General features: G+C 42.3%; 1 protein-coding gene across 47 annotated transcripts in view; it reads right to left on the bottom strand.

Annotated features, from left to right (window-relative positions):
* Positions 1 to 26,094, bottom strand: part of LPP (LIM domain containing preferred translocation partner in lipoma) — a 741,980-nt gene that overhangs the window by 653,039 nt on the left and 62,847 nt on the right. For 44 of the 47 annotated variants that reach the window (XM_063662516.1, XM_063662513.1, XM_063662540.1 and 41 more), the window contains one exon: positions 14,661 to 14,783. The gene's annotated coding sequence lies outside the window, so the exon portion shown is untranslated. Of the gene's footprint in view, positions 1 to 184; positions 267 to 14,660; positions 14,784 to 22,790; positions 23,042 to 26,094 lie in introns of those variants that run through there. The other 3 variants (XM_063662517.1, XM_063662524.1, XM_054479459.2) reach the window with 2 other exon arrangements.

Here is a 26,094-nt window from a genome sequence, read left to right as displayed (position 1 = left end):
ACACTCTTACCCAAAACTCCTGACTCCTATGCAGTCAACAACCTTGTTAGGCAAGCTGTAAACTATTCCTACCCATGTTCCCCCTCACTACTTTTTGGCTTAAAATTTGATACCAAAAGGATTTTTAAATTAGTTTACGAAAGGAAAATGAAACACACAGATATCATTTACACATAAACCCCACCTTGAGATGAGATCCTCTGAAGGGTCCAGTGGTCTCTCCATCATCCCAGGTCACAGAGGTATCCATCTGCCAGCTCCATGAACTAGAGGACAGCAATACCAGAGATCTAGGTGCTCAAGTCCCATCTCTACTTCTTGCTCTCTGAGACCTTGAGCAACTCATTTTACCTCTCTGGGCCTCAGTTTCTCTGACTGTAAAGTGAGGTGTTTGGGATAAAATAAATTGCAAATGATCTACCAATTTTGATATCCTATCCTAGAGGCCTGAAATTTCATTAGAAATGAAAGCAAATACCCATCCAAGCCCTCTTGACTGTATTGGTGTTTACATAGGACCTGCCAGATAAATGAAAGTGATTTTTTGCATGATGTTGCGCAATCAATACTAATAGTGCAGTAATAGGGCAAATACTTCTAATTTGTGTTTGTTTATTTGTTTATTTCCAGGCTAAGGAAGTCACAGACACCACCTGCCAATGGCTTTTGGAGACTCCATAATGCCTTTTTTTGAACAATGGGCCCCAAGTTCAGAAACTAAAAATGTCAAAGGTAGAAACCACAAAATAGAACTAAGGAGCCTGAAATATTGATAAAATGATTAAGAGAAAGGAATGTGATAGTCCTCTTTAAAAATTTTGTTAAAACCAATAGTGATAGTAAGAAAAGGTGTTATAAAGTAAAACTAAAATTGAGCACAGAAAAGACTGATTTGCCTGGGATTCCTTTCAGCCGTGTAATCGACACAAACAGCAAAGACTGTAATACTCATGTTTCTATTTGCTACCCTCAACTGACATGGTTGGCCATTTGTTTTGTTTTAAATAAAATAAGGAAGCAACAACTGTATTAAATTCATCCGCAAAAAGCCCGTATTTGCATGTGGAAAACAAGTAAGTGTGTGCCTGAATGGGTGATTAGGCATACGATTGCCCATCTGCACCCAGGGCCCAAGCATCCCTGCAGGTGTGCCTGCTGCAGGGGCAGAGAAACAGAGTGGAGAGCCCTCCGCCATGGAGAGAAACCCCACGGCAACCGGACTTGTTCTAAGCTACCCACCACTACCATCCTGCTCCGGATCCAGTGCCCCCATCTCTTAGAGCTGAAAAGCAGAAATAGGTTTTGTCATTCTTTTGTTAGATTTATGTGGATTCTTTAAATCACAAAAGCAATTTATTTTTTCCTGAGCATCTTCAATGTGTACTTAACAAATAAAGGCATATCTTGTTTTATTGCACTTCACTTTATTGTAGTTGGCAAATATTGTGTTTTTTACAAATGGAAGACGTGTGGAGGCAGCTGTGTATCAAGCAAGTCTTTAGGTACAATTTTTCCAACAGCATGTGCTCACTTCATGGCTCTGTGTCACCTTTTGGTAACTATCACAATATTTCAAACTTTTTCATTATTACTATACGTATTATGGTGATCTGTGATTAGTGATATTTGATGTGACTATCATAATTACTTTGGGGTATCACAAATCATGGCCATATGAGATGGCAAACTTAATCGATAAATAGGTGTGCTCTCACTGCTCCACTGACCAGCCATTCCCATGTCTCTCCTTGGACTCTCCCATCTCCCACACTAATACTGAAATTAGACCAATTAATAACCCTACAAGGGTCTCGAAGTGTTCAAGTGAAAGGAAGGGTAGCACATCTCTCACTTTAATCAAAAGCTAGAAATGGTTAAGCTTAGTGAGGAAGGCATGTCAAAAGCCAAGACAGGCCAAAAGCTAGGCCTCTTGTGCCAAACAGCCAAGATGTGCATACAAAAAAAAAAAAAAAAAGTTCGTAAAGGAAATTAAAAATGCTATTCCAGTGAACACATGAATGATAAGAAAGTGAAACAACCTTATTGCAGAGATGAAGAAAGTTTGAGTGATCTGGATAGAAGATCAAACCAGCCACAAAATTCCCTTTAAGTCAAAGCCTAATCCAGAGCAAGGCCCTAACTCTGTTCAATTCTATGAAGGCAAAAAGAAGTGAGGAAACTACAGAAGAAAAATCTGAAGCTAGCAGAGATTGGTTCCTGAGGTTTAAGGAAAAACTAGGTCTCCATAACATAAAAGTGCAAGGAAAAGCAGTAAGTGCTGATGGTGAAGCTGCAGCAAGTTATCCAGAAGATCTAGCTAAGATCATTGATGAAGGTAAATACTAAACAACAGATTTTCAGTGTAGGTGAAACAGGCTTATATTGAAAGAAGATGCCATCTAGGACTTCAGAGGCAGAGAAAAGAAATCAATGCCTGGCTTCAAAGCTTCAAAGGACAGGGTAACTCTCTTGTTAGAGGCTAATGTGGCTGGTGACTTTAAGTCGAAGCAAATGCTCATTTACCATTCTGAAAATCTTAGGGTCCTTAAGAATTATGCTGAATCTACTCTGCCTGTGCTCTGTAAATGGAATGACAAAGCCTGGATGAAAGCACATCTGTTTCCAACACAGTTTACAGAATATTTTAAGCCCACTGTTAGCTACTGCTCAGAAAAGAGGAAAAAAAAAGATTCCTTTCAAAATATTTCTGCTCATACCTGGTCACACAAGATCTCTGATGGAGATATACAAAGAGATTAATGTTGTTTTCTTGTCTGCTAACACAACACCCATTCTGCAGCCCATGGATCAAGGAGTAATTTCAACTTTCAAGTCTGATTATTTAAAAAAATACATTTCATATGGCTCTAGCTGCCATAGATAGTGATTCCTCAGATGAATGCGGACAAAGTAAATTGAAAACTTTCTAAAAAGGATTCACCATTCTAGATGCCATTAAGAACATTTGTGATTCATAAGAGAAGGTCAAAATATCAGCATTAACAGGAGATTGGAAGAAATTTATTCCAATCCTCATGGGTGACTTTGAGTGGTTCAAGACCAGTAGAGGAAATAACTGAAGATGTGGTGAAAATAGCAAGAGAACTAGAATTAGAAGTGGAATGAAGATGCAACTGTGTTGCTGTAATCCTTTGTTTAAACTTGAACGGATAAGGAGGGGCTTCTTATGGATGAACAGAGAAAATGGTTTCTTGAGATGGAACCTACCCCTGGTGAAGATGCTGTGAACATCGTTGAATGACAACAAAGGATATCAAATATTTCATAAACTTAATGGATAAAGCAGATCCAAAGTTTGAGAGGCCTGACTCCAATTTTGAAAGAAGTTTTCTTGGAGGTAAAATGATATTACGCATTATCACATGCTACAGAGAAGTGATACAGCTTGATATCACTCTTTCTCTGCAGAGTCAATCAATGTGGCAAACTATATTGTTGTCTCACTTTCAGAAATTGCCACAGCCACCCCAACTTTCACCAACCACCACCCTGATCAGTCAGTAGCCATTAGCATCATGGCAAGACCCTTCATCAGCAAAAGCAGGACTCACTGAAAGTTCAGATAATTGCTAGCATATTTTAGCAATAAATTTTTTAATTAAGGTATGTACACTGTATTTTTAGACATAATGCTATTTCACACTTAAAAGACTACAGTATAGTGTAAACATAAATTTTATATACACTGGGAACCAAGAATTTTGTGTGACCCGCTTCACTGCAATATGTGTTTTATTGCGGTGGTGGTCTGCAACTGAACCCACAATATCTCTGATATATGCCTTACTGGTTGTTGCAACTATTTTTATTTGGCATGCATGACCACTTTTACACACTTCACTCTAGCCACACTGTCCTCTTCACTTTTCCGGCATGTCCCAAGCATGCTTCAGGTCAGGTTATTTGCATTTGCTTTCAGTCAGTTCTACACACTCTTCCTCCAGTCCCTCCCACCCACACATCTCTGGCTTGCTACCTCGTTTCATTCAGGTCTCCATTCACATATACTCTTACCATCAAGATCTTCTCAGGCCAGTGAATTTACATTTGTGTCCTCCCTACTCTTCATGCCTTAACCTCAATTATTTTTCTTCTTAATATATTTAGGTTGGTGTAAATGTAATTGCGGCTTTTGCCATTAAAAGTAATGGCAGAAATCGCAATTACTTTTGCACCAACCTAATAGATCACAATGTAAATATTACATATTTACTCATTAATTTTTCTGTCTTTTTTTTTTAACATTTGTTCTAGTCCCATTACCTGGAATAGTGTCTAGCAAATAGTAGGTGCTCAGTAAAGAGTCAAGTTAATGAGTCATCATTATTACTATTTGCAAACCATTATACTAGATGACATGGGACTTCCTATGGAAAAAGACATAATTCATGCCCTCAAGGAGATTCTACAATCTGGAGGAGAAGAAAGATTGTGAAAACTGGCTTATACGGCGGACTGAAGTGACATGAATGCTTTATTGGATGTATAAACAAAGCATTCTGGTAGTATAAAAACAGCAAATCATTGACAATAGGGGATGGTGGTTGGAGGAGGCCTAAAGAAGAGACTTCCCTGGAACTACCCTGAAAAGAAACATAGAAATCATCTTCAAAAAGACATTCAGTACAAAAAATTCTAAGACATCCTCAGTTAGTCTCCTTTCCTTCAATAATGCTAAGTGGAGAAGAGATTGCCCAAGGTAAGTCAGCACTTATGTGTGCCAAGATTATGGAGAAAGGAACAATCACTTTACTCCAAAGAGCCTTCATTTTAAAATGGAAATTATTTAAATGTACACAAAAACATGTCTAAACAAATTCTAGACTCTTAAGACAGGGAGGACCTTAAAAGTCATCAAGTACAACATTTTATCCCCGCCACAAAATACCTAAAATAGAAAATACCTAACTGCATCAACCCCACCTAAACATCTGCAGTGATTGTGAACTTCGACCTCCTGAAACGCACATTCCTTCTCTGGTTTGCTCTTAATATTAAAACATTACACATTTTCAATAAACATTGAGAAAACATCAACATTCTCACACTATCTATCTCTTGCTTCCAACCCACTGCTGCCAGAACTCTTCCAGAGGTCCCAAAAAGTGAGTTCACACCCCTTCCACAGCAGAGACCCAGGAGAGCACCGCCTGCTCTGCTCTCTCCTCCTCCTGCCCCTTTATTTCTTCTTTACACTAAGCACTTCCAGTTCCTTCTTCATTCCTCTAGGGTTCAAGTTTCCAGCAACTTCAGCCATCCTAAAATGCCCTCTTCCTTTTCTTCCTTTATTCTCGTCCCAGTGTTCAATCACCTGGTTGTTGAGCTGACCTACTGCTCATGCAATTGGGCTTTTTGCAGAGAGCTAAGCATTTTGTCTGGAGTTGGAAGAAGGGGAACAGGAGATCTAATGGATTCATGGGGTAAGACTGATCCATTTAAGACCTTGGCAGGATCACCTGCCTTTCTGACCCTGATCTTGAACTGCCATCTTTGACATAAATTTGAATAGTGCGGACATCATAACTCCTAGCAAGCAAAGAAGACAAGGAGGTGAAAGGTGACCTCACCCAACCTCAAAGACATACAGAATTTGAGTAGTCTTGTGTTTTCAATAAGTCATGGATCTTCTAGAACTTCTTATTCTAGCTTTTCATCTCCCACAGCCAGTCTATGTGTATGAATGTGAGAGTCAAATATGTAGCTTTTAACCATCTCTGTGTCAGAGAATCAGCTTCTAAACCTTAATGGGCTATGTGATCTTGGGCAAGACACTTTACAAGTCAATAAATCAAACCATCCAGAAGGTAGAACAAAAAGAGACATTTAAATCACCTAGTCCAAAAGCAGCCCAGATACCTCTTGTATGCTTTCACTCTCCACTCCCATGGCGAAATTCCTAAGTGACCATTAACTGAGTCAGGATGCAGCCTCAGAGTCCTTCTCAGCACAGTACAACACCTCAAGGAACCACTACCAACACATCATTTGGCCATGTGAAATAAAATCCAAACCACTCATTCCTTAGCTGAGAAAAACCACAAAGATGAGCCATGACTGACTGCCCGGGTCTCACTATTAGGAGCAGACCAGGAACTATCAAAACCCCTTACCCCATTCCTCTAAGTCATTTCTCCTCCCTAACTCTGACAGTCTGTGAATAGCCCTTGGAGCAGGGGTGGGGGTTTGCTATTGTACTAAGTTCCATAAGAGGTGCAGATAAAGGGTTTCTAACAAGGGGAAGGAGCAGCACAGGAGGCTTGAAGGAAGATGTGCACTTGAGCAGGCTATAGAAAGATGCTATTTGTAGGAACCAGTGAAGTATGACTTTAGCAGAAGAAAAGTTAGGATTGGGGTGAGCATTCCAGCAGAAGAAACAGCATAAGCAGAGGAATGGTGAGGACTCAGGAGTGCTGAGCAGGGGATGAGCAGCAGCTACACACAGAGGCCATGGAGGGTGGCAGTGGGGATGGGGAATGAAGAAAATGACAAGATTAAAAGAGTAACCAGAGACTTTGTGGAGTTGTAAATGCTGATTTTTAAAAATTGACTTAAAGGCCTTAAGTGTAATAAATGGTAAAAAAAAGATTTAAACAGGAGTAGAAGGAAAAGTAAAGAATATATCTCCATCCTCAGTTGCAGTGAGCTGAGATTGCACCACTGCACTCCAGCCTGGGCAACAGAGCAAGACGCTGTCTCAAAAAGAAAAAAAAAAAAAAGAATATATCTCCATTCTCAATGGGGGGAAAAAGCCTTGCTATAAACCGTATTACAGGAATACTTTCATTATGTAAAAGCCTATTTTGTTTTCATGTCATTCTTAGATTACATCATAGAGTGGCTGCAGCCATCTCACACCATATTATAAATAAATCACTGGCTTAATCATAGAATGAGCCAGGGCCTCAGATTTAAAAGGAAAATATTAGATCATTTTTAATAACTGATATAACTCAAACCAGTTGGCATTGAACCAGGGTGAGGTGATCTCATCCTGAAGAAGTCCAAAAAGAACCCAAAGCAGGTCAGAGCTGAGCAGGTCCCAGAGACACTTCCATTTACAGATGAAGAGGTTGCTAATGGCACCTGAGTAGAGTTCACCCTCTGGACTAGACAGTCTTGTGATTAAAATCAACACTTACTTTCCAGTGGTGATGCCCAATAAGCCTTCCCCATGAAACACAGTGGATAAAGATTTTGTTCCCAGAGCCACTATATTTCCAGGTATCAGAAAACATGAGCACATTATGATGTTTGTAGTTAGGCCTTGGGAGTCATTATGCAAAATTAGAAATGTTGAGGCTATTAATTATTCAGGAAACATGAAATGTGGGGTGACAAATACACAAATGCTGCAGGTCTAGGCCAATCCAAGGGGACAGTGTAAACAGGACATGAGATAATGGCCTAACAAAGAAAAGAACTAAGGGTGATCTCCAGCAAAGAGTTATGGACTCTTAAGGTGATCAGAAACTAAACATTTAATGTGTGCCAACTACATAAGAAGTACCACACTCAATAGGCACTTTATAGACATTACGCTGCTTTGAGAGCACCAAAGACTCTTTGAAGTAGGCACTATTCACTCCATGACTTGCAGAAGTGAAAACAGGTTAAAAAAACTAAGTGAACTAGGTAGGATTCAGTGACTAACGTGATAGTTTTCCTACTCCAAATTCCTCTTTACCATGTTGTCCTTGTCCAACTAAAACTCTGTTTCCTACTATGTACTTTTAATAAAAATGAAATAATTGGTAAGAAACACTTTAATAACAAGAAGAGTTGCCCAGGCATGGCGGCTCACACCTGTAATCCCAGCAGTTTTGGAGGCCAAGGAGGGTGGATCACTTGAGGTCAAGAGTTCAAGACCAGCCTAACCAACATGGTGAAAACTCCTCTCTACTAAAAATACAAAAAAAAAAAAAAAAAAAATAGCCGGGTGTGGTGGCATGCATCTGTAATCCCAGCCACTTGGGAAGCTAAGGCAGGAGAATCACTTGAACCTTGGAGGCAGAGGCTGCAGTGAGCTGTAACATTGCACTCCATCCTGGGCAAAAGTGAGACTCCATCTCAAAAAAAAAAAAAGAATAAGATGAGTGATGAGTATTAAAAAAAATGCTGAGAGTTGAAAGGGACTATGGAGCAGATAGTAGAATTCACATTCTGGCCAGCCACATTCTCAGTGACCAAAGCTGTGCGTTCCTCATTTTGGCTGTAAAGTCACTAATAAGCTTGACCATAATTTTAAGGCTCCAATTTCCATTAATTTTTCTAGTTATGCGAAGGTGGACTCTAAGGGAACCTGTCATCTTCTATAAAATAAACTGCGGAGCTTGATTTTGAAAAGGACTGCTTTGGTCAGGGGGAGAGAAGGATGCTCTGGAAAAGAAACTCCCTGCCAGACAGAGGGTATTGCCTGAGGTTTTATGTCTGGTCTTGTCAGTCTCAAAGTAATGTTGTATATCAGCTCTGTGTTCCTAAAACAAATGTTATTCATAACTGCAGAGACACACTGTCTGAGCCATGTAATATTGATTTATGCAACTTTTCAGGACACAACATGGCCCACCAGGAGACGCAGACCCCTGAAATTTAACTAAAGGGACAAAATCAAAGCTCAAGATTCCAATTTTTGACCTATTTTTCCTAATCTGTTTCTGGGACAGGAGAGAGTTTGAGAAAAGAAGAGAAAACATCCTAAAACTTGCACAGACTCATTATGCAGCAGAGACTGTGTGGAGCGGTGGAAGGCAGGGCACGGAGAGGAGCTGCAGATGGTTCCTCCCTTGACTACTCCTGGCTCTGTGGCCCTGGAAGAGTCTGTGCCCTTTCCAGGTCTTGGTGTCTCACGCATACAGCAAAGGGCTCAAGCAAGAACCTTTAGACATTTCTACCAAAAAAGCTCTAACCGTTGAGGAGGGCAAAAATACAGAGGTAAGGGAACATGGCATGAATTGAAAACTTGTGTTTTTCTTCTTAAAAGCCATGCCAATTTTACATCCTGTGCTATTATGTATCAGTGCTTCTCTTAAGAGTTTTAAATGGAGTTTTCCCCCAAAAATGTCTTCAAGTAAAATTGATCCACAGAGGTGTGCTGGGTTTATTCAATAGCTTCAGGCAACGTCCACTTCCACCTTAGCACACCCATGTAAACCTGGGGAATCTGTGGTAAGCAGCCCCTAAGATGGTTCCTTGTAACTCCACCTCCTGGTATTAATAACCTTGTGCTCATATTCACCCCTCCCCTTCAGTGTGGCCTGGATCTAGCGACTCGCTTCTCGTAAAGAGAATGAGGCAGAGGGAACAATGTGTCACCTCCAGGATGAACTTATAAAAAGACTGTGATGTGCCTCTCAGGGACTCTCTCTTGCTCACTCATTTTGAGGGAAGGCAGCTGCCATGTGAGCTGCCCTATAGAGAGCCCTACATGGCAAGAAACTGAAGTCCTCAGCTCAATAATCTATGGGGAAACAAATCCTGCCAACCATCATGTGATGAGCTTGGTAGCAAGTAGATCTTCCCGGAGTTCAGCCTTCTGGTGAGACTGCAGGTCCAGCAACACCTGGACTGAGATGTGGTGAGAGATCTTGTGGCACCTATCCAAGCTGCTCCCAAATTTCAGAAACTGTGAGATAATATTAATCAATGCTTTCTTTTCTTTTTTTTTTTTGAGACAGAGTTTTGCTGTTGTTGCCCAGGCTGGAGTGTAATGGTGCGATCTCGGCTCACTGCAACCTCCGCCTCCTGGGTTCAAGCAATTCTCCTGCCTCAGCCTCCCGAATAGCTGGGATTAGAGGCATGCACCACCATGCCCGGCTAATTTTGTATTTTTAGTAGAGATGAGGCTTCTCCATGTTAGTCAGTCTGGTCTTGAACTCCCGACCTCAGGTGATCTGCCTGCCTCAGCCTCCCAAAGTGCTGCGATTACAGGCGTAAGCCACTACGCCTGGCCTATTTTTTTCTTTCTCCCAACCCTTCATCCACGACCCATGAGAACTGAGACTATAATTTACCTCAATTTCCCAAGCAGTTAGCGTAAGGCCTGAAACATATCTGGTGATTAATAAATGTGTACCATAAAGAATATGTTTCTTGTAATACCAGCACTTCGGGAGGCCAAGGTGGGCGGATCATGAGGTCAGGAGATCAAGACCATTCTGGCCAATATGATGAAACCCCATCTCTACTAAAAATAAAAAAATTAGCTGGGCGTGGTGGCACGCACCTGTAGTCCCAGCTACTCAGGAAGCTGAGGCAAGAGAATCTCTTGAATCCGGGAGGCAGAGGTTGCAGTGAGCCAAGATCGCACCACTGCACTCTGGCCTGGCAACAGAATGAGACTCCATCTCAAAAAAAAAAAAAAAAAGAATATGTTTCTAATGTGTATTTCTCTCTTATATGTTTGTCTTTTTCCCTAACTATAAGCTTCTCAAGGTCAGGGACTAAGCCTAATTCACATAGTTTCCTAAAGATCATGAGGTTCACTAACACCCAGACCAACACTGAGATCAGGGCAGCAAACACATACTCTATGAACCAGGTGTAAATATTTGGCCACAATCTACAAAGGTCTCTCTATCCATTCAAACTTCAGATGCTGTCTACCACACAGCAACTCATTGAGGAAGACCTGAGAATTCGGATCCCCTAAGGCCATGCCTAATGTAGAGTAGAGGTATCTCCATTGTGCCAGAAGCTAAGAAATAGGAGAATGTGGAATTAGGAGGAAGGAAGCAAAAGAGAGAAAGAGATATCACTACGTTTTACTTTCGTGGACAGCAAACATACCTCTACAAGACATCCCTGGGTTACATGAAGAACCATAGAGTTTCAGGGGACTGGATAGGTCACTGCTCAGACCCGACAAATCCTCTTGTAATTTTTGAAGCAAATAACATAAAAGCAATAAAAGCTAGCTGAGCAAATGCTCACACATGCACAGAAAGCACCTGACTGAGCAATTACAGACAGCCAAGACATTCACCTCTGACGGAAGTGACCAATTCTTTGCATCCGGCAGAGACTAATACCTGATACTTCTGAGGACCAAAGAGGAAATATTAAAACTGAAAGCCCTTGGCGACAGTCGGCAATTGTAAACTGGTATCAACAGAGGGAAATAATTTCCTTCCTGACTCCCACTGGGCTAGTCACGCCTGGAGCAGCAGGTGTGATTATCTAACAAAGTAAGAAGCCAAATGGGCTAGACTGTAGCTTCTATGGGGTCTCTCAAGCACTGAGCTTCCCGGGTTTCTGAATTTACCACCCTCCACCTCCTGTCTCAGGCAAAAATGAATGTGAAAAATAATAATACATAATTCTATTTCAATTTTAACCTGCATCATTAAGCAAAGTTGCAGATCTAGCTGCAGGACTGAGGACAAGTTAGTGCCCATCCAACCCGGAGGAGGAAGAGGTGCAAGGCTGGCAGGAAGGACATACACTGAGCATGTATAATGTTCCCGATGCTGTGCTGGGCACTGAACTTACATTGTCTTTTTCTTTATATTCAAGATGAGTCTTTAAGGAAGAAGACAACTGTAATAACCTATCATATAGGAACCACACTTTATAGTTTACAAAACAGATTGACATTTAACAACGCACTTGCTCTAAGCAAACATGAGAGGTAGGCAGGGCAAGGATTATTGTTCCTAATTCTCAGATCAAAAAAATAAGGGTGAAGGGATGTTGTTTTTCTAGGTTTGCACATCTCATACTTGTCAGGACTTCTGTTAGGGCATCCCACCATATTCATTGCCTTTTTATGCCCTCACAAACTTCTTAAGTCAAAAGCCTCTTTCTGTCTAGTCATTTGGGATTTTCTTTGTTTAGTTGTAGAGACAGGGTCTTGCCACATTGCCCAGGCTGGTCTCAAAATCCTGGCCTCAATCGATCTTCCTGCCGTGGCTTCTCAAAGCGCTGGGATTACAGATGTGAGCCACCATGCCCAGCCTCTCCAGTCATTTGTTTCATTCTCATTAAACCATGTAGTCTGGCTTCATCTGTGCTACAATTCCTATACTCCCTAACAGAACCAGCCAATGCCCGATAGAACACCCTCTGGGAAAGAGACCCTCACTACCTTCAGATTTATTCTATCCATGAAAATGCACACAGCACCTATCCCATGCCAGAGACCCCAGCAGACTCTGGAGACACACACATGAACAAGCAATGCTGTCCCTGTCCTGCCCAGGTTCTATGTTCTTGACGGCCATGAGCACGTGTGTCCCAGAATCTTGCAGCAGAATCCATGGTCTCATTCCCGTAACAGTTCTTGGTTGGCCATCATTCCTGGTCCTCTCAGCATCCTCGTGTAGACAGTCCAGCTGGCTCATGCCTTTTCAGAAGGTGAGGTAGGAACTAAAGCCCGGCTCTCTAGAGGGTCTCTGACAGGGGGCTGAAGAGGTTTGCAGAAGGCCTGTGGTTGCCCACAGAGCTTCTAGTCCTCTCTCCCTCTCCTAACAGCACCCAGATATTCCTTTGAGGGGCCACCTCTTCTGCACTGTGTAAGTACCATGAGGTTTGGATGGGACTATGTCCAAATTCGTTTCAGGAGAATACTGGCTCATATTAGCATAATCCCATTCTCTTGGCTTCAATGACTGGTTCAGAAACATACAGTCAGCCAAGCCTATGAGAATATAGCAAACCAGGCTCTTTCCCCAAAATGGGAAGAGGGATATCTATAGTTTGGGTTTCAGCAGGCAGCCGTCTCATGACCCATGAGGTAAAACATTCCAAGGATGAAGCCCAGGCACAAAAAAGGGCAGAGCAAGAAGCGCTGCAGAAAAACAGAGCTAGAGTCCTGTTCAAACTGTGCCTGAGGCTCACATGACCTCTGGACTTGCCAGTTTCCAGGTGTTCTAGGTTTGCAGAATCACCCACCCACTTCATTCTAGATGCCATACTCTATTAAACCCAGGCGAAGACTGCATCAGCATTTCAGAAGCCACTCCCAACAAAAGCCACTGTTGGCTCATATTTAGCTTATGAACAACAAAAACTTCTAAGTCTCTTCCAGTTTGCTCCTGTTAAGGAAATCTCTCCCTTTCTATCATTACACACTTGATTTTTTTAAGTCCAAGTGCAAAGCTTCATACTTATCACAGTTTAATTATAAACACTGCAAGAACTCAAGACATAGAGGGGGCGACAAAGATTTTTCATTTGATACTTAAACGTATGCTAGGGCGAATATATTCCAGACCATGTTTCAAATTTTAACAGACACTAAGGTTTAAGCATCAAACCAGTGGTTTCCAGCCTTTTATGTGATATAGATCAATAGGCACACAGTCAGTTGTACTTTTAAGATACATTGATTAAGAAAAGACAGAGAGACAAAACACATCTATAAACTCAGTCACACTTTTAAATGAAGTTAGATTTTTTTCAACCACAATGGCATCATCTCTGTTTTGGAAAACTACACCACAAATATGTCAAGGTGTATTAATTACTCAGTACAAAGCCAATGCTGGGGGCATATATGAATTGGCCTCAGCCAATGGGGACCATCGAATCAGGATCCTAAGTGGAAGTCACACCCAGAATTCCCTTACTAATTTCCTCAGCTCTCCTTAGAGCCCAGGGTACTCCACACTGTTGATTCTTTTTACCACCCCGATTTTTTAGAACATAATGTTCTACTCTACCCATTAAGTACAGAGGTACGCCAAAACACAAGGGAAAGTTTACCTTACCTGGTCACAATTTTCCTTTCTGAGCACATAACAGGATTTGCACTCACATCCTGGTGGAGCTCCAGCAGGCCCTTTAAAACAAAGGCTCACACCCTTTGCCTAAGCAAATTTAGCCTGCCCTGCCCCAAAGGGTTGTTATAAAAATAAAATGAGGCCAGGCACAGTGGCTCACACCTATAATCCCAGCAATTTGGGAGGCTGAGGCGGGTGGATTACCTGAGGTCAGGAGTTCGAGACCAGCCTGGCCATCATCGTGAAACCCCGTCTCTACTGAAAATACAAAAATTAGCCAGGCATGGTGGTGTGTGCCTGTAGTCCCAGCTGCTAGGGAGGCTGAGGCAGGAGAATCACTTGAACCTGGGAGGTGGAGGTTGCAGTGAGCCAAGATTGCACCACTGCACCCCAGAATGGGCAACAGAGCAAGACTCCATCTCAAAAAAATAAATAAATAAAATGAAATGAGATCACAAAAGAAGCAGCACCTTGCACAAGGGTAAACAAGAGACACTCAATAATATTGCTTTCTTTCCTTGTAAATGCCCAAACACTGTTCAGTGACATTTTCATTTCGGTCTTTCCATTTCATGAACACTTTCTTCCATGCCAAATGAGAAAGAAGGAGGCAATACGATTGCTGGTAACCTGAAATCATCGTTACTCCAAATTTTCCTCCAATTTCAATGCTGCCACCTTCCAAGAGCTGAGCTCTGCCTTTGTTTTGCCACACATTTTATTAGCATGATTATATATTGTCTATTGCCATAAAAGCAACTCAAGAAAGAAGGAAGGGCATTTCAGTTCTTCTCTTATTCTTAATGCATCCTAGTCACCGATGCCCATACTTTAAGTGGAAAACACTGATGTTTAAAACTCATTAAAACATATACATTGATTTTAAAAGGCAAATGTATTCTTTTTATGTGTGGGACTCACCAATTGAGGAGAAAGATCTTCCCTCTGACGAGCGTCCAGTGGAACAATGAAAAAAGCAGAATACAGGGAATCAGATGACCAGGTTCTGTCTTCTGCTCTGTCTCTGAGCCTCAAAGTTCCCACCTATGAAAAACAGAAGGGTGTTGCTTATGTATCTCTAGGGTCTTAACCAGCTTCAGAAATTCCCAGGTTTATAAAGTCTCTGACTGGGCCATGGTTTACTTCCATACCTCCTAAACTCCTAGTCAGATCCTGGCACTCTTATTTCACTAATTTGACTCAGAATGATGGGGAAAGAGAATGCTGATGCCTCAGTGTTCACATCTCAGCTCTCCTAGTTCTCCTGGGAAAACAGCTTCATCTTAATAATGGAGGTGAAAGAGGTAAGTCAGTTAGATACTCACATTGTAGGGAAGAAAAAAAATTAACAGATAAACCTAAACTATACCAAATAAAAAAAGAAAAGAAATATGAGTTTGGAGACAAATTTCTAACTATAGGACCTAGTGTCCTTTGAACTTTAGTTTCCTTGCCTAAAAAGTGAGAATCAGTGAGCAGCAGAGGGATAAACAATCTTGACATTTCCCAGTAAGCCGTCCTTGATATCATTTGGATATGTGTCCTCTCTAAATTTCATGTTGAGTTGTAATACCTGCTGTTGGAGGTGGGGCCTGTGGAGGTGAATGGATCGTAGGGGTGGATTTCTCATGAATGGTTTAGCACCATCCCCTTGGTGCTGTCCTCGTGATCACGAGTGCGTTCTCATGATATCTGGTCATTTCAAAGTGTGTGGCAACTCCTCTGCCTACTCCCTCTCTTGCTCCTGCTTTTGCCATGTGAGACACCTGCTCCTCCTTTGCCTTTGGCCATGAGTAAAAGCTCCCTGAGTTCTTCCCAGAAGCCAAGCAGATGCCAGTGCCGTGCTTATACAGCCTGCAGAACCATGACCCAATTAGACCTTCTTTCTTATAGATTACCAAGCCTCAGATATTTCTTTATAGCAATGCTAGAATAGCCTAATACAGCCCTTATTACAGGTTTTATTTCATTAGAAACTATTACTGTTTTGCTAATGATTACACAGTATGTATTCCAACAGACAAGTATCCCAAGGCAAGGGCTGTTATAAAACTTGTCTTTCATGTATGCAGGAGAAATCCACATACCAGAGAAACTACCATGCCCATTTCATTGTTGTCACTGTAAACATTACCTAACCAATCATACAATTGTTTTGTGTACAAAACAATTCAAAGTTCAAAGTTGGGAGGGATTTTTTAAATGACCCACCTCAACTTTTCCAACTGACAAGAGAACCCGGTGGCCTGGGTAAGGAGGTGACCGCTTAAGGAGCCACTTGATCCACTGGATCAAGTGACTGCTTGCTTTGACAAAGGACAACAAAACACACTGGGCAGAGGGACTTGTGCTTGGTCACATGAGTCACACCTAGAGCCAAACCAGGACTTACAAATCCAGGCCTCGAACACTTGTTTCAGCGCTCTCCCAGTAATCTCAACAGCAGACAGAAATTAAGTAGGCAAAATGGAGTATAATCAAGATCAGCCCAGAAAAGCAAGGAGTTTCCTGAGACCTAGTGGTCTTCGAGGACATTGGAATTCTGAAAGTCATTTCCACTGAAAGGAGAGAGAGGCATAATTTCAAACTTACTGAGAAATGCGTTGTTAGGAAGCCAACATTAGACCTGTGAACAATGCAATTTCATAAAACAAACCAAAAAGGTTGCCCCTACCCTCACCCGCAAGCTGCATAAAACCAAAGGCTTCTCCTTGCAGAGAGAAATAGAAATCACAACAGTTTCTACAACAGCAGCAAAGGGCATCTGACTTCCCAGATTTTTAAACTTCACTGAAAGGAAGAGCTCTCCACCCTTGGCCCTGAGGGACTCTCACTCACACTCTCCAGCTTCCCTCCAGGCACAAATGAAAGTGGTCTCCCTTTTCCATAGCCAACTTCTCTTTTAATAATTTTTTCTTCTTTTCCATAAAGAGAACAAGCAGCTTTGCTAAAGAACCGCTGTGAAATGATTGAAGTTCCCATGCAAACAAACCATTAGCAGAGTTCAAATGCAATTTAAATTACCAGTTGTTAAAGTGCTTCTCAATTTCGTGGTAAGTTTCCAAGGAGAATTACATGCTATATACTATTTAATTGGTTGTTTTCTATTTTTTAACATCCATTTATCCCCCCTCCACCCCATTATATTTCAGAAGTATCTATAAAAGCTTCCCTTTAAAAAATTAAACATTGTTGACTAGATTAAATCTAAAGATTGAAAAGTATCAGAGAAACAGCTGCAGGACCGCGCAGCTCACCAGAAATTGATGGTTTTGACACCACAAAACATGCAGAATTTTAAAATCTTAGGAATCACCTAGCAGTGCCCTCAACTCTTTACAGCTGAAGACACTGAATTCCCAAAAGGGAATGATGGAGTTGGCCCTAAGTATTTTCCCTGGTCAGCGACAAATTCAAGATGAGACACATTACTCCAAACTCCCAGCCCCCTGCCACCTCTTCCACATGTTGCCCATAAATGGCAGAAGAAGATGGTATGAAATAGCCAATAAACTTGATTTTCCACCTGTGTTTTTTTTTTAAGAAAATATAAAGCCCTCTTCAAATATACTCCTGACCTCAAACATTATGGGCAATGGCAAGTATCTCTCCGAAAGAGAAGAAAATAAGTAAAGGCTGATGAATGAGTACAGTTAAAGGAGCTCGAAACAAGACACTTTATGAGCAGATTCTTGGCAGGAAAAGTCAAGACGCTAATCTAGATTCATTAAACAAGTTATGTGACATCAACACTGCAGATTTTCACAGTTCTATCTGGCCCTGAATAAGTGCTGCCCCCAGAGACAGAGAAAGAGAGGATAAAAAAAAAAATCAACAATGTGAAAGCAAGTCTTGTCATATCTGTAAATGGAAAGGATTTCTAGAAGCCATCAGGAGTGTAGTTTGAAGTTCCAGACTTTGATATCGGACTTGTGTAAAGGATCTTCTCAAAGCTCAGGCTTCTCTGTCTGCAAAACAGGGTTAATATCATCTACCCAACAAGGTGTATGTAACCATTTCCTGGGATCCCATATCTAGCACGTATGGCACAAAGCCTGCATACAATATGCACTAATTCACGTTCACCCCTTCCAAGGCTTTTATAATTTCTCAAAGCCTATAGTTCTGTGATTCTAATTTATGTGGACTAAAACCACGTCTTGTAAGCCAAGCATATTCCCTAAGTTTGTTAGATACTGTATGTCTCCTGACTGTAAACTTATTTATTTTATCATATGAAAAAAATTCATAAAAATTTATATATCTAAGTATTTTGCTTCAAAAGCAAACTTTTTGGAAATGCTATTTTTAAATGGCCTCCAAATCCACATTTTGAAACACACACACTAATAAAATCCCAGTTTCACATCCACAACCTTATTTAAACTTTCCATCAACCTATAAGAAAAATTTGCCAGTTGAACACTAAAGAAACTGAGGAATGGAAAGTTAGACACTCACCCAATATCTCTAGGCTAGTAAGTGGTAAAGCCAGGATTTGAACACAGGTGTTCAAAATCAAGTTTCATGACACAGGCTTTATTAATTTATAATTACAACTATAATATGGACAGTTCTTCTGCTAGAGGTGGAAATATACCTTTAAAACTCCTGCTATTTTCATATTTCAGGGAGCTTTGGGATAAAAACAAAGCCTACATTTCAAACTACTTTTTTAAAAGTTCATGTTAACAGCAAGTAAATCTTTCCTGAATTCTATCTTGCTGCTATATTCTTAAGTGAAATAAAAAGCTCAGAACCCTGGCACTAAGCAGACCTCTACTGGTATGTGGGAAACAGAACTGAGAAGGGTTAACAATTAATTAGCTGATATCAGACCAATTCAAAAACAATTCAAATGGCCAGGCTCATGATCAAACAAATCATGGGAACCCCAGTATGGGCTATGGAAACCACTCTGGCACAACTGTTAGTTAACAGAATGTCACGTGTTTTGCATTCAGGGGCACACCAAAGAGAGGTTTGCTAACACCTTCTGTCTTGGATAAGGCAGTGTGTGGACCTAGCAGGTGTAGGTGCTGAGTTGGACATGCCTAGGGGTGTTGAAGAGCCTCAATGGGGTACACGCTGGAACACACAAGACAGAATGAAAAGCGTAGAAAAGCACAAGTATACGCAACGTCCTTTTGAGGGTCTAAAAGTTCTCTGCAGATGATGTGACTTCTAAACGATGCCTGAACACCCAAGAGGATTTCCATGGATGAGAAGGAGAAAAATAGGCCCAGGGAACACGATGTGCAAAGGCCTTGAGAAGGATGAGTTCAGGGTGTTCTCAGAGAAAGTGACTAATCTGGTGAGGCCAGTGACAGAGGATGCAGAGGAATGTGGTGGGACACAAGCCTGGAAAGAAATGTTGCAGCCAGAGCCTGGAAGACCTTGTATCTCATGTTCTAAAGCACTTGGATCTTAAGCCATAGGTGTTGCGTTTCGGGAAGTGACACAGTAGAAAGTTAAATGGTAGCCCTATCCCTTTAAGAAATGAATCCCCTTCCATGGTCAGTTTCCAAGCATAGCAAGGGTAGGGGAGCTACCTATGAAGGGATCTTCTCCCTGTGGCCCCACTAACAGAGAAGTCGGGGGGCAGGTGGCTTTCAGAGTTGCTCTTAACCCATACCTTCAATGACCCTTTCCTCTAGGTCTGAAACTCTCACCAACATAACAGACCCACTGGAAGGCCCGGGAAAGAAACAAAGTCTCACGTTCCAAGCAGGGCTACCACTCTGCCTTCAGTGAACTGCCAGTCCCACCCAACTCCTTGAATCAGAAGAAGCTGGTCTGGAGAGAGGCTCCATCCAGCCTTTCTCCTGTCTCTTAAGCAGGAGCCAGAGGCCTATCCAGCTTGTACTCTATGTGCCTGAAGCTCTACATCACAGAGCTCACAGAGTTCTCGGCCAGGCCTGAAACCTCGTGACTGGGGCATGGGATTAGTAATGAGCCTGTGCTGATGTCACCACTTAGGTTGTATGGAATCCTCCTTTCCCTTAAAGGAACCTTTGTAGTACTATCCATATGTCAAGGCCTTCAAAGATGCAATGCCCTCCCTGCCCTTGAAGAGCTCCCAGTCTAGAAGGAGAGATAAGACATCAAGTAAGGGAGGACAAGTGCCACAGAAGAAGCACGGGTAACAATGCAAATTTTTATACCACACTGTGACATGAGGTGATGTCATAAAAAAATGTCATGACAACAAAGGAAAGGAAAAATGTTGACGATTCCAGATTTCCGTGACTTCGGCGGGAGAATGAGACCGTTTTTATACTACTCCTGTTAAGATGGTGGCTTTCAGGGGGAGCACCTCTTCTATCACCCCCATCTGGCAGATGGGAAAACTCAGGCTCAAGCAAGTTAACTGACAGTGAGGAAGTATCACAGCCGGGATTCGAATCAAGATCCCATGCTCATAAGCAGCATACATTTGTACTCTATTGCCTCACAGCTAACTGTGGTTGAGTTAGCAGAACAGAGAACACAGAGATCACTTCTAATGGATGGGAGAGCAGGTGGTGATCAAGGATTATTCCCTTCCCAAGATGGCGTCTGTGCAGAAGTTTACAGGAGGATTGGGAGTTCTATGAATGAAGATTGGAGAGGTTATCTCAGGCTAAAGGAAAGGCATGTGCTAAGGCATGAGGGTGAGAAAGTGCAAGATACTTCTGGGGGTTGGTGGGAAATGTGTTTGATTTAAAGATATGTAAGCAGGAGCATCAGGGACCCACATGGACCCACAGTGGACCGATGTTGGTGTCCATTTATGACAGGTCCTGGATACCAGGGGCAGGAGTTTTTACTTAATACTGTTAAGTACTAGAAAAGTAATAAATGTTTCACAGCAAAACTGTGGCGTGGTTTCAGCTTTACTTGGGATTCTGTGCTTTAATGGTAGGGCTACGCAAATAGCCTTTCAGCACCTGAGCCAGAATCAGGAATAATGGGCCCCTGGGTCCTTTCAGGTCAATATACAGAAGGACATTGTTCCCTGGCTATGACTTCGGAGGTAACAAAATCTACACTTATTTCATAGAGCCTGACCATCATCTTAAGAGCCTCTGTGACTCATTACATATTAAATTCTGGGCCCTGGCTAGAGCACAGGTGCCCTCAATTGGTAAACACAGCATGGAGAACAGGATAGAGTCAAAGAATAAAAGGAACTGTGCTTGACCCTTGGATTCTACACTTACTAACTATGGAATTTTGAGCAACTTACTTCCTCTTATGAAGGGTGCAGTTTCTTCATTTGTAAAATGGAAACGATAATACGTATAGAGCTAGGTTCTTGTGAGAACAATCAAGTTGTGAGATTAGATATGACGACGTGTGATTCCTACACGCAGCCTAACATGTTTAGAATAAATCCCCCCCACCCCCAAAAGCCACCATGTTGAAAGGGTGGTGTAAAAACTGCCCGATCTTCCTGGTAAAGTGATCTAAATCTGGATTTGTCAACAATTTTTTCTTTCCCTGTTGAAAATTGAGCTGTATTCCCCAGGCAAGTCATTACATCTTTTTGTGCCAAATTGTTTTCATCTTTTAAATGACCCAGTAATCCCACTTTGGGCAATATACATAAGGGAATAATCCAAAAGGAAAAAAGAAGGCAATTTGTTCAAAGATGTTATTCATAGTGCTATTTCTGGCTCTTTATATATCCCCCTATTATAGCACTTATCTCACTGTGCTGTAATTATCCACTCCCCTTCCATACGCCTCCAAATTATCTTTGAATCAATCCCCAGCACCTAGCACAATGCCTGGCATACAGTAAGAACTCAATAAATGTTTGCTGACTCAATGAATAGGTAATATAAAAGAAATTTTAGAAGAAACTCGAACGAACAATAACAAAACACTGTTTTTAAGAGATTATGCTAATTTTTTGAAAACCTGGTAACTACAGACTGCAAGAGGGGTGCATGAAGAAGCCTCAGAAATGAGTTTTAGATGACTTAATTTATGATCTCTGAGCATCTCTGGGCTTAGGCTGATTATAGTATAAGATTGCCACGGGATACCCAGGAGGATGAGGTCACAAGCTAAGTTGCTTTGGCCTGGTGGCTAGAGGACAGGGCTTGGTCAGAATTTTGGATTCTCTACCTGATTCAGCCACTACCTAACTTCTCCAAGACCTGAAAAATGAAGTATCTGCAGGAAAGCCCAGCCTGTTAAAAGGAATTACAGGGAACTGCCAAAGGCCAGCAACTGTGAATTCAAATGTAAATGAAAAAAGAGAGCTGGTAGGTGCCCTTGGACTGCAGTCCAGTCCTCAAGACAAGGAAAGGCTTTCAAACCCCAGCTCTTCTGGGCTCCCACTGAGCCTTCCAGACCCATCTCACATGGAGATTGAAGATTCCTTACCAGGGAGTTTACAGGAGACAGAAATCTCTGCATGAACAGACAACACATCATGAAAAAACAGCATGTTAAATACAGCCCATAAAGTCAGCATCACTCTGAACGTTCCTCATTCTTGGTGGGAAAGAATGTTTTACAAAAATACCCAGGGAGAGCAAAGGAAGCTGCACATTCTGCAGGGCTTATTTTGGGGCGTTCCAACAGCTCTCCGCTGGGAAGCCAAAGGCAGGAAGCCACCGTCCTCTGTGCATTGGCCCAAAGCTCAAGGTTAGAAACTAAATGGGAGGGGGGTGAGAAACAGATACTCTTTGGTCTTGGAACGCCAGCTGCTTATCTGGGCAACACCCCAGGGTGCCTATTTTCATTTCCCTCTGAGTCTCCCAGATTCCTGCCCATTTAGTTTGGCATTTCTCTGAAGGAAATCACACTTGAGATCCTATAGACGATCACTCCCAAACATGCCCCGAACTTACTTCTCCTGCCCAACTTCTATGCCGTAGTCAAAGTTACCACCACATCTCGCCTGAATTATGGTCAAAGTCTCTGCCTAACCTTCTTGCTTCTACCCTTGCCTCCCTTTTACTATCAGATTCCCTCCACAGCAGCTGGAAAGATGCCTGTAACACATAACCCATCACATCTGGACTCAGGTCTAAGAAGCTCAGGTCTCTCACTTACCACCACCTGCTAGTCCCTGTTCTTTTCTCGTGCTTCTTCCCCTGCAGCCCACATCCTGCCAGCACATCAGGCTCCTTCCGTTCCTCAAACACAAACTCCTTCCCACTTCACGGCCTTGACCTCTGTGTTGACCGTCTCCACTGCCTGCAGTGCTCTTCTCCCAACTTCTACAAGGCGGCCTCCTTGTCACTCAGATCTCAGCTTACACATAACCTCCCAGAGTCCTTCCCCACTCACTCACAGTCAGAATGCCCTTTGTGACTCCTCCCTTGGGTTACTTATCATTCCCTCTTATTTAAGTGTTCCTTTATCTGCCTCCTTCACACACCTGCAGCAGCGTGTAAGCGCCAAGGGATCGTTGTTGTGTGCGTCTTACTCTTTGCTTTAAATCGAGTACTGGGATAATGCCCAGAACACTGCAAGGCACCTAAGTGGAAACTCAATAAAGATTTAATAAAATTAGATGAATATATGCCACGGATGGAAGAAGCCTGACAGATTGTATAAAAGGAAAGTAGCCCTGCACTGTGGCTAACATCCTGGGCTTTGCAGTCAAATACACATTGGTCACTAATGCAAATACACAAGAGCTATAGGGGTTTGAGCAAGCTTTCTCACTTCTTTAGGCCTTAATTTTCTCAAAAGTAAAATGGGGATAATAGCACCTGCCTTGTGGGAGTGTTGGGAGAGTTAGAGACAGGATGTTTAGTGGAGAACTCAGCACAGCCTAAATGTTCACTGTTATCAGCAGCAACCTCCTCTTTCAGGTGAGAAAAGTGAGACTCAGAAAGGAGCAGGGCATTGCCCAGGTGAAACACTGCATTAAGAGCAGAGTTAGGCGGGGTGCAGTAGCTCATGCCTGTAATCCCATCACTTTGGGAGGCCGAGGCAGGCAGATCACCTGAGGTTGGGAGTTGAAAACGAGCCTGGTCAATATGGTGAAACCCCGTCTCTACTAAAAATACAAAAATTAGTGGGGTGTAGTGGCAGGTGCCTGTAATCCTAGCTACTCGGGAGGCTGAGGCAGGAGAATTGCTTGAACCCATGAGGCAGAGGTTGCAGTGAGCCAAGATCGCACCCTGCACTCCAGCCTAGGCAAGAGAGTGAGACTCCATCAAAAAAAAAAAGAAGAAGAAGTCGAGCAGAGTCAAGTCAGAAAAATCATGGCCAGTTTTGGCCCACTATTCCACATGCCTAACAATTACTAAAATATTAGATATCATGCCACGTATCTGTATATTCTGCCTTGTTCCAGAAATGATCTGAGGTACCTGACAACAGATGCTAATAGTTCATGATTTAAGTGAGAAAATGGGTAAGGAGGGGGGGGAATAAAGCAAAGAAAGGAGAAAGGGATACAAAAAATAAGAGCTGGATGTCTCATACCATTTGCTAGAGGTGAGCTTTAAATTTAGCTATGGGCTTCCTAGAGCCCAGTACAAAAGAAAGGAAGCATAGCTGTGTACGGCCCTTTGGAACACTTGCTTTATTGAAATGCCATAGCAAGGTGTAAGGAGGTGTCACCATCCAGTTGAGAATCACCCTGATTTGTCACACTCTTGCCAATTAGAATCCAATATCTACTTACTCCTGTTCACATGCCATTCTTACGTAAAATTAGTTTCCACTACTAACTATGTGACTTTGGACCACTTACTTAATTAACCCTTTGAAGTCTCTGGTTGCTGTTCTTCTGTAACATGGAGGTTAAAATATAGTACCTAAATGGATAGACAAAATGTGCTATATTCATTACCACAGAATATTATTCAGCCTTAAAAAGAAGAAATTCTGACCCACGCTACAACATGGATGAACCTTGAGGACATTATGCTTAGCGAAATAAGCCAGTCACAAAAAGACTAATATGGTATGATTCCACTTAGATACGGAACCTAGAGTAGTCATATTCATAGAGAAAGAAAGTAGAATGGAGGATGCCAGAGGCTGGAGGAGAGGAGAATGGGTAGCTGTTGCTTATAGGTACAAAGTTTCAGAATGCAAGATGAAAGAGGCCTGGAGACTGATTACACAGCAATATGAATGTATTTAACACTGCTGAACTGTGCTCTTTTGTTTTTCTTTTTTTGAGACAGAGTCTCAGTCTGTCACCCAGGTTAAAGTGCAGTGGGGCAATCTCGACCCACTGCAACCTCCACTCCCTGGATTCAAGCAATCCTCTCATCCCTGCCTTCTGAGTAGCTGGGACCACAGGTGCACACCACCAGGCCCAGCTAATTTTTGTATTTTTAGTAGAGGTGGGGTTTCACCATGTTGGCCAAGCTGGTCTTGAATTCCTGGGCTCAAGTGATCTGCCCACCTCAGCCTCTCAAAGTGCTGGGATTACAGGCATGAGCCACCATGCCCAGGCTTGAACTGTACTCTTAAAAACCATCAAGATGGCAAATTTTATGTTACATGTATTACACCAAAATTAAAAATAATATTTTAAAAAATAGTTCCTACTCAAAGGCAGTGCTGCAATAATTTAGGTAAAGTGTTTAGCCCTGTGCTTGGCACCCATTAAGCAACCAACGCATGTCAGCTGTTCTTATTCAGAGTCTTAGTATTCATACTGGTATTATTAACGCCAACCTCTTACTGTCCCTGTCCCTCAGCACCACAGAAAAACACCCCAGGCTTTCCTTCTTCAAGGCTCTCTCCTCCTGTCTCATGAGCAGGGCTTACAGTCACTGCCTAGCCTCAGCTGGTCAGAGGAGGAGACAGATTATGTACAGGTTCCTGGGAGTCTTGTGCAACTTCCCTCCTCCCACTTGCTTCAAAGCAGATTAAAGAGTTGCTTCCCCTCTCTTCAAAACTGGCCACAACAAACGTAGGTCTCAGAGCACTTCCTCTGCTCTATTACATCTGCCACCTAATGACACTGGTAACAAAATGCTTCCCCAAAACATATTTCTACCATCTTCCCTGCACTGGAAAATAAGGCCCTCAAGTTGATCTGAGGCCAGGTGCAGCAGCTCATGCCTGTAATCCCAGCACTTTGGGAGGCCAAGGCAGGCAGATCACCAGAGGTCAAGAGTTTGAGACCAGCCTGGCCAACATGGTGAAACTCTGTCTCTACTAAAAATACAAAAATTAGCCGGGCCGGGTGGTGCATGCCTGTAATCCCAGTTACTCGGGAGGCTGAGGCAGGAGAATCGCTTGAACCCAGGAGGCGGAGGTTGCAGTGAGCCAAGATCGCGCCGTTGCATTCCAGCCAGCCTGGGCAACTGAGCAAGACTCTGTCTAAAAAAGAAAAAAAGAAAAAAAAAAAGTTGATCCGAAACTGAGCTGACTACAAAGA

The sequence above is a fragment of the Pongo pygmaeus genome, chromosome 2, assembly GCF_028885625.2.
Source record: "Pongo pygmaeus isolate AG05252 chromosome 2, NHGRI_mPonPyg2-v2.0_pri, whole genome shotgun sequence".
NCBI classification, from domain to species: domain Eukaryota; kingdom Metazoa; phylum Chordata; class Mammalia; order Primates; family Hominidae; genus Pongo; species Pongo pygmaeus.
The sequence above is the reverse complement of the archived record's forward strand: the minus strand, read 5'-3'. Positions and strand labels throughout refer to the sequence as shown.